This window comes from Lathyrus oleraceus, chromosome 7 (genome assembly GCF_024323335.1).
Source record: "Lathyrus oleraceus cultivar Zhongwan6 chromosome 7, CAAS_Psat_ZW6_1.0, whole genome shotgun sequence".
NCBI lineage: Eukaryota > Viridiplantae > Streptophyta > Magnoliopsida > Fabales > Fabaceae > Lathyrus > Lathyrus oleraceus.
Genome location: NC_066585.1, coordinates 133,446,969 through 133,459,477, shown reverse-complemented (window position 1 = coordinate 133,459,477; position 12,509 = coordinate 133,446,969). Strand labels below are relative to the sequence as shown.

Sequence of the window (12,509 nt, the reverse complement as noted above, 5' to 3'; positions counted from 1 at the left end):
TGGAGATGCAGGGGATCGAACCCTGTACCTCTCGCATGCAAAGCGAGCGCTCTACCATTTGAGCTACATCCCCATATATAAAATTATTCTTGAATTTTTAAACTCAACAATACAGTATTATTTAATCAAAACTAATGGTAAATAAGTTGCATGTTCGATACAAAACATTTATTGATGCAAAGAAGAAAGAACAAAAAAAAAAGTCAAATAAATCTAAATCTTCTCTTTTTTATAAATAAAATTACTTTTAAATACCTGTGTTAGCCCTTCAAAAGTCATATATGAAAGAGAACGGCGATCTAAAATGCAGCAGAAATTAAAATTTTCTCCTTTAGTGATCCTTACGAATGGGCATGATCAGTGATAGAATATTTACCTCTTGTGACGATTGAAACCTTTGATGCAGATCTACGAAGCGATCACAAACGTTGAACGACGACAACGCCTCTACTCAGTCCATACGAACAGATTCCTTCAATCTCAGTGCTAGCTGCTATGAATGAAGGCTTTGAGAGAGAGAGAGAGAGAGAGAGAGAGAGAGAGAGAGAAAACAAAAAATGCAACTGCAAAAAAAGAATGCTTCTGCACAAGGGTTCTATTTATAGAACCACTTGTGTAGGCTTCAAGCTAAAAGGCCCACTTAAGTGTATGTGGCCCATATCTTATAATATGCCCAAAATCACTTAAGACCACGGTACCTTCCCAAATTTCATATTCTATTTAAGTACACCATATCTTACGATGTTCTACAATTCACTTAAATGCACCGTGTCACATCACGCGAAAAACCGGCGGGAAAACAAGAACAACAGAGCCGCCACCGTGCGTTATTTATCCCAAAAGAGGGAAAGGAAACGCTCAGAGTAAACCTGGAAAAGACATGGTCTCGCGACCAGAGAGAAATGGGATCGGGAGTCGGTTATGCGAAGGGAAGGTATCAGCACCCCTACGCATCCGTCGTACTCGACGGGATCCACGCACAATAGGAAGGAAAATGGTTGCTAAAACGCTGCTCAAACTCACACACACTGGCTGAAAGAGACACAAGAAAACAAAAGAGACTGACTCGGCAGAATATCGCATCCTGGGCCTACTTAGTCTATCAGGCATAGACATCAGAGTCAAAGTAGTTCGGACTGGGGAAACGACACATGCTCGCTAGGATATCGCATCCTATGCATACGTATCTCCTTTGGACGAAGGAGAATCAGAGCATTCGTAGCTCGGCTGACACACACACAAACAAACACTGGCAAAGGCAAACGTGGAGCCTGAATGCCAATCACTGGACTTACATCAGCATCCGAACCAAAACACACACAAAGAGGCAAACGTGGAGCCTGAATGCCAATCACTGGACTTATATCAGCATCCGAACCAACAAACCCACACTGGAACCCAAATGCCACTCGATGGACTTACATCAACTTCCAGGCACACAACAAGACAAAACAAAGACACAGGCGCCCGGAGAGATCAGCTCATCTCCTGCCTACGTACCTCATCTGGTATGAGGATCAGGGCGACGTAGTTCCCCTACGCAGGGAAAAAGGACTAGCCTAACCAGATAACAGAGGGAGACACAACACTAGGGAGACTACGACTCGAGCCTAGATGTTGTCATGCAAAGTCGTCCCTAAGTTAAGGTTTCTAGCTAACTTGCACGGGAAGCAAGCCTATCCTAAACGTGACTTGCACAGGAAGCAAGCCACACCTAACCTAACTTGCACAGGAAGCAAGGGTCTCGATTGCAACTAGGGCAAGAGAAAAGGGAGGTCTCAATCGCAACGAGGGCGAGAGAAAAGAATTAGTTGTTAGTTGTTAGTCAAACTCGACAAGACATCGCATCTCGTGCCTACGTATCTCATCTGGACATGAGAATCAGAGTTGCCGTAGTTCGGCTAAACTATTCCCGTTGCTTTGTGTTTTTTAAGTGGACAACGTCACTGCACAATCTACCTGATGCTCGACCTTTGGAGACTTACTCATCTGTAGTAGAAGGAGTTAACGTATCCTTAAGAGGGGATAATGTGTTTGTGTTTTAAGAAAGCTCAAGCAAGAAAGGAAGTCCTATACGAAGGAACCGTGCTACCTTAATTGACATGCAAACGAGACTACGCGGAGTCTGACAAACCTAGGGGATACAATCACACCACACAAACACATACAAGCACATACAACATAAGATAAACACACCAACAAGGGGCTCAAACATCAAGGTTAGGTTTTAGTCGAGGGGTCATATCAACCTCAACAAACAAACCTCTGGAATTGGGTGAATGGTGCTCTTAACCTTGCCATTAAGGGGCTAAGGTGAAGCAGATGAAAGGTGAGTGAAGATAAGACTTCACAGCTCTTATCCCTGGCCTGGGAGAGCTTAAGACAAGAATGTGTGGGTTCAGAAAGTGGGAACCCTTCTACACATTTGATACTGACTCAACTGTACAATTGTACAAGATCTTGGGTTTGTATCTGCAATGCATCAACACAGTGGTGTGAGCAAAGCAGATGACACACAGAATAGCAGGGGATAGGTTGCATATCCCTTGATTCTGCCAATTGCCTCTTCACTTAGGAGGTCTTTGACTATGTACAAGGACAAATTAAACATACACAAACATTGCCTCTTAAGGAGGACTTCAGACAGTTGCCTGGCCAAGTAACAGGCCAGGTCTTCCAGACTACATGAAGATTAAGGGATATACCTCAATGCAAATTGCTTATACAAGCAAAGCAAAGCAAAAAGTTCACAAGGAACTAAGCAACTAAAAGCACCTGAAATAGTCAAGCAGATGTTAGTATGCAACTCAAATCAAAGCAAAAGGAAACAGACATTAACAGTTAGTCAGAAGCAAATGAATGTGCAAGGCACAAGGCTTAAGGCTTGAGAGCCAAGCCACCTACAAAACAAACAAGTTAGACAAAGATATTCAAGCAAACTCATATCAAAAGAATTGGCCTCATTGGTCATTTTTTGGTCAACCTGAAAACACAAGCTCAAAAGTGAGTAACAGGACCACTAGGGCAAGCCTAGGGTCAAAAGAGAATGAAAAAGTCAAAACAGCAAAGGGCAAGCATTCCAAATCATGTTTAATCAATCAAGAAACAATCCCAATTGGGTTCATGTTCATATCATGCATCATCATCATTTCATAAGCAAAAGAAGTCAAAGCATGGCAAATGAGAGCTCCTAGGAGTCAACAGAAAGACTTGCATCAAAAGTCAACTCAAACATTTCCAAAAATCACCAAATAAATCATGATCAATCCTAACACATATCATGGTAAGCATGTCAAATTTCATCTCATTTGGACAAGTGGAAGGCAGTCAATGAAAATCAGAAAGTCAAAGCAATTTTGAACATGCTCAAAGAAGTCAACCAAACATGCATCAACTTAGAAAAATCATAAATCAGAGATGGTGTATGATAAATGAATGGGACTAAAACCATGGCAAAGATGAGGATGTCTAGTTATCTCATGTAAATTTTCATGTCCATATAATAAAGTATGAGAATTTCACAAATGAAATGGCAACATGCATCACATGAGGTCAACATTTTGGTCAAACAGGGGAGAAAATCTCAAACAATTAGGAAATGCCTCAAATAATTCCACAAAAAATCACATGCCAACTAGACATATAAGAGCTCAATCATGCAAAAAATCAATTCATTTGGAGGTCAAGAAGCATGGATACAAAAATCATGAAGTTAGACATCATTGGTGTGACACAAATTGTCACACCCTACTTCAAAAATTCACAACTCTCAAACCACATAAGATAAATTCATGATCTTTACATCAAAATAAACATGAGTGAGTCTGGTTTGAGCACAAAAAATTTCAAGTCCAAAAGATAAATCATGACCATTTCACAAAGGTTTTGGTAGAATGTACAAAATATGCATACATGTCACTAATCCTAATGCCAAGCAAAAACCAATGATCACAAAATTCTGGAAAAATTATGATAAAAAAGTGGAAATCATGATGAAGATGATGCAAAAATTCCCATGAGATTTGGAATTAAAATGAAATAATTATGAATTTTGCAAGTTTGATGATCAAATAAAATGAAAATGAGAAAATAAAATGAAAATGAGAAAATAAAATGAATTAATATTGAATTTAAATGGACCGGATGGCAAAGCTGTAATTATGGACTTCATTTAATAAAACGGTGCCGTTTTGGGGCACGGATTGGAATGTTTTCATTGGTTGGCATGGGGAACAGTAACATGCATACGTGATTGGGGCAAAATCTGGGCATGGCTTGAAGAATTCTAGGGTTTTCTAACACACAGCAACAACATTCATCACCTTCAAATCGTGTTCAACAAATTTTCCCAGAAATCTCAATTGAATACACTAAACGACTCAACAAACAACCAATAACATGAATCCAGCATTGATTTTCATTAAAACACAGTATACATCATGAATCGAGCAAGGATCAAAAACAACATCAAACTTCATTTCAGCATAACTCCATAAATATCCAACCATTTCATGCTATTCAAAGCTCAAAATACTCAGGAACAAAAGATCTACACAATACATATCATGGATTTGAGAAATAGAGAGATCGAGTTCTTACTTATTTTTGAAGAATGTTGGGATTCAGTTGCTATTTGGCTAGTATGAGCTCGAACAGATGAAGATTTAGCCTCTACAAGGTGAATGGTGAAGTTACTTTGGCTCCATGAAGCTTGGAACAGTTCAAACCCAACTCTGCCATGGATGATGCTTTGAAGAAAACAGTCGGGCAGGAGGCTTTCCAGTTGTGGAATGATGGTGGAAATGGGCTCTCAATGTTGTTTGGATGGTGAATCAACAAAGCTTGCTCGTGGTCTTTTGAGTTTCTTGACAGATTTTGAAAAAATGGCAAGAAATGAGGTTTTGAGAGAGTGAGTGATTTTCTCTGTTTTTGTGGCTGCTAGGGTTTGCTTCAGAGATAAAATGATGAATATATACCCTGTTTAATGGTACTGATCAAGGTTCATGAAAATGTGGAATGGAGTTGGTGAAAAGTGTACTTTTTGCCAATTTTCAAGCAAGTTGGGGATGGGTGTGTGTACTGCACGAAAATGGGCCTCCAACAAGTCTCAAATGTCATTTCTGAACATATTCCAATGGCCAAAGTGATTACAAATGGTTATTTTAAAAGGTCAAAATTTCACTTCACTTGAAATTAATTCAAGTAAGTCAAAAAATGCCATTTTGATCCATCATGTTTTGGTGAGTGATGGTTACATTTTTGGAATGAGGAGGTCAAATGTGACTTGTTGGAAAAAACCCCACCAAATTTGGCCAAATGGTTTGAGAGATATGGCCTTTTGAAGTTCAAAAATTTCTGAAAATGATTTGATCATAACTTGCCAACCATACATGGGAATTGAGTGTTCTTGGACTTTCTGGAAATGGGAGAACAAGATCTTCAACTTTCATGTTGGGCAAAAATTCATTTGAAGCTTGTATCATGATGTAAGTTTGAGGATCAAGACTTTCCATTTTTGGCAAGTTTCAATTACAGGTCCAGTTTCTATTTTTGGAAATTTCTGATCTGGCTTCAAATTCTTCCATGATGGTGTTTGACATGATATATGAGGCCTATTGGGACATGAATAAGCTCTCTCAAACCAAATCCATCCATCCAAACCATAAAATCAAGCCCAGTTGACCAAGTTTGACTTTTTAGGGTTTCTGACTGACTGTGCATTGACTGATGACTTCTGAACATCCAATCCTTGACCAAAACACTTCAAATGGATCCCCAAGTCATGTGAACATGTTGGGCCAACCCTAGGGCCTTGGCTCCTTGAGAAATGCACTTGCTTGCTTGACTGACTGATCTCCTGACCAGTTTGACCTAGTTCTCTTGATTGGCTTGCACTTGAGGCAAATAGGACAATGCAATGTTATGCAGTGGACCATGTTATGTTATGACCTAATATGAGAATGTATGTACAATGATAGGTGCAAATTTGAGGTGCTACAGCTGCCCCTATTCAATCAGCTGGGAACCCGAATGGATGAGAGCAACGGCTGTCAGACTTTCAGGGTAAACAGGGATTGAATACCAAGAACCGTAGAAATTTGCACACTGCTGGATATGATACAAGAAGAACCACGTCATTTACTGATGACGCCTGCAATTGACAACTTCAGAAAAGCGAAACCATTTACCGATGGTTAGAAACTGGTAACTTGATATTTACCGATATCAACTTCAGCAAGACCATTTACCGATGGCTGCTGGGAAACAACTTCTGAAGTAAAAGGAAGCAAAACCATTTACCGATGGTGGCTTCAAAGAAACTTGACATTTACCGATATCAACTTCAACCCGACCATTTACCGATGGCTACTGCAACTGGGGATCCGCTATTTACCGATATCGAAGAAAACGGGGCCATTTACTGATGGCGGATAAAACTGGTTTTTCAATATTTACCGATATCGAAGCATACAGGGCCATTTACCGATGGCGTCTCCACTTGGGGAGGAACAAAATCTTTGTGGTGTAATCAGACAAGATGTTTACCGACGACTTCTGGGGATCTTGATTTTATCAACAAGGAAACAAAGCATGACCAGACATTTACCGATGACTGGGATGAGACTCGACGTTTACCGACATCGAAAGATGATGTTTACCGACATCAAAACAAACGACCAGACATTTACCGATGACCGGGGAACACTTCACTAAGGAAAAAACGAATATTTGCAACTGGAAACCAGTTAGGACGTTTACCGATGACTCTACTGGGGATTTAGCTGGGGATTATCAGACATTTACCGATGACTGCAGAAAAGACTCGATGTTTACCGACATCGAAAGATGATGCTTGCCGACATCAAAAAATGACCAGACATTTACTGATGACTGGGGAGAAAACCCGATGTTTACAGACACCGAAACAATGGTGTTTACCGACACCCAAAATGATGACCAGACATTTACTGATGACTGGGGAGAATACCCGATGTTTACAGACACCGAAACAATGGTGTTTACCGACACCAAACAAAGAAACACACGCGAGTGCTAGTATGACACTTACCGGTATCACAAGAACGACTTTTTAGATATGTCAAGGCAAGGTTGACCACTTGCTGGGGGTCTCACTGGGGAGAAACAAACTTTCTGTCACCAACGGGTGAGGTAATAAACCTTTGTGGGGATATCAAACCTGAATGCTGTCAAGAGCAACTGTAGCAGACGTGTTGCACCGATGTTGAACAAAATGATCCGCCTCTGCCGGGGATATGGTCTGGTGAGGTTAACACATGAATGCATATGTTTGAATTTTTCAATGGCGTAATGTTCCATATTGAATGGGAATGCTATGCAGTTTGAGGATGCAATGATCACTAAAAATGCAAAAAATGCAAAAATGATGAAAAACTTCGGCTGGGGAGCCAAAACTGATCGGGTACTCCAACTCTGCGGGGAGACTCTGCAAGGAGAGCAACGACTTCTCACTCATGTTGGAGAATAGCACTGCTGCTGGGGGAAGGTAAACTCCGCTGGGGATATCCTTCAGTCCACAGATAGGATAAATGCTGGAGATAAATTTCAATGAGTCTGCCTCACTCGGGAGGAAATCGGCAAATACAGGCCTGCTGGGGATAGGCAATCCTTAGATCTGTTGGGGAATAGAAGGCACTATCCACAGACGTCTCTGCAGGGTAACATAGCTCTGATAGCTTCCAAACTTGCTTGGGGAAAATATCTGCTGAGGAAACGTCCTCACAGATGCCAATCCTGAAAAACAGCACAACAAAATGCCCCCAGGGGATACATGGACAAGATACGCTCAAGTGTCCTCAACATTCAAAATGATTTTCAAATGTTTCATCATCCTGCAAGCTATTGTTTAGCCTTCATGTTTTTATATGCGATGCTTATCAAAAAATTCGGACATTTTTGCAAACAAAACAGTAAAAATAAAAACAAAAGAGCCATTTATCTGAATAACGACTTTTATTGATTGAAAATGTGCCTGAAAAGGCAAATACATTGGGGAGCAATTCCTAGGAAGAGGTAATTGCGCACAAAAGGAAAAAATCTATCCTAATGGCAATGTGAACACGGCATCCACTATTTCCCAATTCTGTTATAACTCACAGATCATCAGTTTTCCTCCCAACTCCTTGCTTTCTGAGAAGAATGACTGGACGGATCACATCTCTCGAGATGGCAGACGACAAAGCTTGATGAAGTACAGACAACTCAGACTGTAGTCTTCGCTTTAATCCCTCTTTTGGCTGGATCGCCCTTTCGGGTTTTCAATCCACCGGGATACCCATTTTTGCCTAAGCCGCCCTTGCGGGTTTTCGACTTACCGGGTGTACAAATTCTTTTCATTTTATCCCTAATTTTTGCCCGAACCTTTCCTTTCTGTTTTTTGGTTCGCCGAGATGCCCATTTTTGCCTGGACTCTTTTTTTCTTTTTGTCCAGCGGGTCAATTTATGCGAAGTATTTTTTGACTACATCTGAGTTAACAGGGGACGGAAAATCTTCACCATCCATAGTTGTAAGCATCAAGGCTCCACCGGAGAAGACCTTCTTCACAACATACGGACCTTCATAATTAGGAGTCCACTTGCCCCTGTTATCTGCACCGGGAGGGAGGATCCTCTTCAAAACTAGATCACCGATCTGATAGCTTCGAGGACGCACTTTCTGATCAAAGGCTCGCTTCATCCTTCGCTGATACAACTGTCCATGGCATACAGCTGCTAGCCGTCTCTCTTCGATAAGGCTCAACTCGTTAAACCTTGTTCGAATCCACTCGGCTTCGTCCAGCTTGACATCCAATAAAACTCTCAGAGAAGGAATCTCCACTTCAACAGGTAGGACAGCTTCCATACCATACACAAGGGAGTAAGGGGTTTCCCCGGTCGACGTACGTACTGAGGTACGGTACCCATGCAAAGCGAAAGGCAGCATCTCATGCCAATCCTTGTACGTAACGACCATCTTCTGCACAATCTTCTTGATATTCTTGTTCGCCGCTTCTACAGCACCATTCATCTTCGGTCTGTAAGGAGAAGAATTGTGATGTTCAATCTTGAAATCTTTACAAAGCTCTTTCATCATCTTGTTATTGAGATTCGAACCATTGTCAGTGATGATTCTCTCCGGAACTCCATAACGACAGATGATTTCCTTCTTGATGAACCGGGTAACCACTTGTTTGGTAACGTTAGCATAGGAAGCTGCTTCCACCCATTTGGTGAAATAGTCAATCGCAACCAAGATGAAGCGATGTCCATTCGAAGCAGTGGGCTCAATCTTCCCAATCATATCAATGCCCCACATGGCAAACGGCCAAGGCGAATTCATGACATTCAGAGGGCTTGGTGGTACATGCACCTTATCAGCATAGATTTGACACTTATGGCACTTCCGAGCATACTTGAAACAATCGGATTCCATAGTCATCCAGTAATAACCCGCTCTCAACAATTTCTTAGCCATTGCATGTCCGCCGGCATGAGTACCGAAGGAACCTTCATGAACTTCCTGCATTAACATGACTGCCTCGGGTCTGTCCACGCATCTGAGCAAGACCATGTCAAAGTTTCTCTTATACAGCACATCATCTTGATTCAAATAGAAGCTTCCAGCTAGCCTTCTCAGGGTTTTCTTGTCATTCTTCGACGCACCTTCAGGATACTCCTGAGTCTTGAGGAAGTTCTTGATGTCATAATACCACGGCTTCTCATCAATCACAACAGACTCGGCTGCAAACACATACGCAGGCCTCTCGAGTCGATTCACCGCAACATGTGGCACATGATTCCACCAATGAACTTTGATCATTGACGACAAAGTTGCCAAAGCATCAGCCATTTGATTCTCATCCCGAGGGACATGGTACAACTTCACCTTCTTGAAGAACGTCAGTATTCTTCTGGTGTAATCTCTATACGGAATCAAATGCGGCTGATTCGTATTCCAATCTCCATTGACTTAATTGACCACTAGAGCTGAATCTCCAAATATATCAAGAGTTTTGATCCTCAGGTCAATGGCTTCTTCTATCCCCATGATACAAGCCTCATACTCAGCTTCGTTGTTGGTGACGTCAAACGTCAATCTGGCAGAAAAAGGTATATGAGCACCTTTAGGATTGATCAGCACCGCACCCACACCGTTACCGTTCATATTCACAGCCCCATCAAACATCAGTGTCCATTTGCCATCCGGGTCCGGTCCTTCCTCGACAAGAGGCTCTTCGCAATCTTTCATCTTAAGATACATGATGTCTTCATCAGGGAACTCAAACATCATAGGCTGATAATCTTCAATCGGTTGCTCGGCGAGGTAGTCTGACAGAATACTACCTTTGATGGCCTTTTGTGACGTGTACTGAATATCATATTCTGTTAGAATCATCTGCCAACGAGCAACGCGTCCGGTGAGAGCCGGTTTCTCAAAGATGTACTTCACTGGATCCATCTTAGAAATCAATAAGGTAGTATGGTTCAACATATACTGCCTCAGTCGGCGAGCAGCCCAGGCCAAAGCACAGCAAGTTTTCTCGAGCAGTGAATATCTTGTTTCACAGTCGGTAAACTTTTTGCTAAGGTAGTATATGGCATGCTCTTTTCGACCAGACTCGTCATGCTGTCCCAATACACACCCCATCGAGTTCTCAGTCACTGACAGGTACATTATCAGAGGTCTCCCTGGAACTGGAGGTATAAGGATTGGAGGTTTCTGTAAATACTCCTTTATCTTATCAAAAGCTTTCTGACAGTCATCATTCCACCTGATTGCTTGATTCTTTCTTAGCAATTTGAAAATTGGTTCACACGTGGTAGTTAGGTGAGATATGAACCTTGCAATGTAGTTCAATCTCCCTAAAAACCCACGGACTTGCTTCTCCGTTTTCGGTTCAGGCATCTCTTGAATAGCTTTGACTTTTGCTGGATCAACCTCAATCCCTTTTTCACTGACAATGAAGCCTAACAGCTTCCCTGATCTCACCCCAAACGTACACTTGTTCGGATTCAACCTCAGCTTGAACTTTCTCAACCGGTCAAACAGCTTCTGCAAATTAACCAGGTGCTCCTCTTCTGTCTGCGACTTCGCAATCATATCATCTACGTACACTTCAATTTCTTTGTGCATCATGTCATGAAAAAGAGTCGTCATTGCCCTCTGATAGGTAGCACCAGCATTCTTTAGCCCAAATGGCATCACCTTATAGCAGAACGTGCCCCAAGGTGTAATGAATGTCGTCTTTTCCATGTCCTCTGGCGCCATCGTGATCTGGTTATATCCGGAGAAACCATCCATGAAAGAGAATACCGAGGATTGAGCCGTATTATCAACCAATACATCAATGTGAGGTAATGGGAAATCGTCTTTCGGACTCGCTCTATTCAAATCCCGGTAATCGACACACATTCTGACTTTACCATCCTTCTTCGGCACAGGAACGATGTTGGCCACCCATGGGGGATAACTCGTAACAGCCAAAAAACCCGCATCCCACTGCTTCTGAACCTCTTCCTTGATCTTAGTTGCCATGTCAGGACTCGTTCTACGAAGCTTCTGCTTGACCGAAGGACATCCTTCTCTGAGAGGTAATCGATGCACCACAATGTCCGTATCCAACCCAGGCATATCTTGATATGACCAGGCGAATATCTCCACATATTCTCTCAGCATCTCAATCAGCCTCCTCTTGACAGAGTCCTCTAAAGCAGCCCCAATCTTGATTTCTCTTTTGGCGTCCTCAGTACCCAAATTAATAACCTCCAACTCCTCCTGATGAGGTTGGATGACCCTTTCCTCCTGCTTCAGCAATCTGACCAATTCTGCAGGGAGTTCACAGTCTTCCTCACTCTCCTCTTCAGCTTGGTAGATGGGATTGTCGAAATCATACTGAGCCATAACAGAACTGTTCATAGTGAATGCCATAAGATCGCTTCTGCATGTTTAATGCTTTGTTTTAGAAAAAAGAGTTCAATAAAGTCACAAAAAACAAAAACATTGCCATTTTTATTGTTTTTGAAAAAGGATGAAAACAAAAAATAGAAAGACAGGGATCACAAAGTTTGATTTCAAAAAATGTCCTTCATTAATGATAATCATTAAAACATGATGAGGCCCTACAATGAATCACTACGCCTTGGGCAGATCGTAGGATTTTCATGCAAAATGACAAAACAACAGAAAATTACTCTGTCAGAAGAGTAACTTGAACCACTTCTTCAGCCGTCCAGTTGTTGATAGACCCCCCTGGTGCACACGGGCGAACCCAGTTGTCCAGATCACAATCACTGTCACAGTCTTCACTACCGGTTGCAGAGACGTCGCCATGATTCATCAGCCCAGCGCTGGTAAAGGTACTCGGACCCGCTTGACCATTCTGCTCTGCTTGGAGAGGCTCATAACCAACGCCAAATTTGTCTTCTTTGACAGGCAAGTCCACCATCTTGCCCCAGCCTTCAGCTTTGCCAGAATCAACAACCTCCTTAGC

At 42.0% G+C, this 12,509-nt stretch overlaps 1 non-coding gene across 1 annotated transcript; it reads right to left on the bottom strand.

Moving 5' to 3' along the window:
• TRNAA-UGC (transfer RNA alanine (anticodon UGC)) lies at positions 1-73 on the bottom strand. The gene has a single exon. It is a non-coding gene; the product is annotated as a tRNA-Ala (tRNA).
• Positions 74-12,509: the final 12,436 nt, after the last annotated feature.